Source organism: Oncorhynchus clarkii, unplaced genomic scaffold (genome assembly GCF_045791955.1).
Source record: "Oncorhynchus clarkii lewisi isolate Uvic-CL-2024 unplaced genomic scaffold, UVic_Ocla_1.0 unplaced_contig_284_pilon_pilon, whole genome shotgun sequence".
NCBI lineage: Eukaryota > Metazoa > Chordata > Actinopteri > Salmoniformes > Salmonidae > Oncorhynchus > Oncorhynchus clarkii.
The window spans coordinates 45001-47000 of record NW_027258909.1 but is presented as its reverse complement, the minus strand read 5'-3'; positions in this window follow the sequence as shown (position 1 = coordinate 47000).

Sequence of the window (2000 nt, the reverse complement as noted above, 5' to 3'; positions counted from 1 at the left end):
TAATTATCTCATTGGTAATTATCTAATTATTAATTATCTCATTGGTAATGATCTAATTATTAATTATCTCATTGGTAATTATCTAATTGGTAATTATCTCATTGGTAATTATCGAATTATTAATTATCTCATTGGTAATTATCTCATTGTAATTATCTAATGATCTAATTATTAATTATCTAATTGGTAATTATCTCATTGCATGCACAGCAGAATTAGTTGACATCCCTTCTACATGGATATGACTAAAGTTGAGTTCTCTGACACTGTACTGTAGGTCTAATGTAGGTAACAGCTCTAGCGCCACACCATTACCTGCCTGCTGTGTGACTCCCTTGGCTGCTGATTGAGTGGAGCCCTTCAGCCCTTCAGCCCTTCAAACGACTTCTAAAAAGAGGCCACGATGTTTTCTATCTCTGTCTCTCTGGTCCTCTGTCCTCATGTCACTGTGGTTTCTATATCTCTGTCTCTCTGGTCCTCTGTCCTCATGTCACTGTGGTTTCTATATCTCTGTCTCTCTGGTCCTCTGTCCTCATGTCACTATGGTTTCTATATCTCTGTCTCTCTGGTCCTCTGTCCTCATGTCACTGTGGTTTCTATATCTCTGTCTCTCTGGTCCTCTTGTCCTCTGTCCTCATGCCACTGTGGTTTCTAAATCTCTGTCTCTCTGGTCCTCTGTCCTCATGTCACTGTGGTTTCTATCTCTGTCTCTCTGGTCCTCTGTCCTCATGTCACTGTGGTTTCTATCTCTGTCTCTCTGGTCCTCTGTCCTCATGTCACTGTGGTTTCTCTCTCTGTCTCTCTGATTCTCTGTCCTCATGTTGTTCCCATAGCAACGATTAAAACATTCCCAAACCAGAAACCGTGGATTGATGGCAGCATTCGAGTGAAACTGAAAGCGCTAACCACTGCTTTTAATCAGGGCAAGGTGACCGGAAACATGACCGAATACAAACAGTGTAACTATTCCCTCCGCAAGGCAATCAAACAAGCTAAGCGTCAGTATAGAGACAAAGTAGTCACAATTCAACGGCTCAGACACAAGAGGTATGTGGCAGGGTCTACAGTCAATCACGGATTACAAAAAGAAAACCAGCCCCGTCACGGACCAGGTTGTCTTGCTCCCAGGCAGACTAAATAGCTTTTTTGCCCGCTTTGAGGACAATACAGTGCCACTGACACAGCCCGCAACCAAAACATGCAGACTCTCCTTCACTGCAGCCGAGGTGAGTAAAACATTTAAAAGTGTTAACCCTCGCAAGGCTGCCGGCCCAGACGGCATCCCCAGCCGCGCCCTCAGAGCATGCGCAGACCAGCTGGCTGGTGTGTTTACGGACATATTCAATCAATCCCTATCCCAGTCTGTTGTTCCCACATGCTTCGAGAGGGCCACCATTGTTCCTGTTCCCAAGAAAGCTAAGGTAACTGAGCTAAACGACTACCGCCCCGTAGCACTCACTTCCGTCATCATGAAGTGCTTTGAGAGACGAGTCAAGGACCATATCACCTCCACCCTACCTGACACCCTAGACCCACTCCAATTTGCTTACCGCCCAAATAGGTCCACAGACGATGCAATCTCAACCACACTGCACACTGCCCTAACCCATCTGGACAAGAGGAATACCTATGTGAGAATGCTGTTCATCGACTACAGCTCGGCATTTAACACCATAGTGCCCTCCAAGCTCGTCATCAAGCTCGAGACCCTGGGTCTCGACCCCGCCCTGTGCAACTGGGTACTGGACTTCCTGGCGGGCCGCCCCCAGGCGGGGCCCCAACACTGGTGCCCCACAAGGGTGCGTCCTGAGCCCTCTCCTGTACTCCCTGTTCACCCACGACTGCGTGGCCACGCACGCCTCCAACTCAATCATCAAGTTTGCGGACAACACAACAGTGGTAGGCTTGATTACCAACAACGACGAGACGGCCTACAGGGAGGAGGTGAGGGCCCTCGGAGTGTGGTGTCAGGAAAATAACCTCATACTCAATGTCAGCAA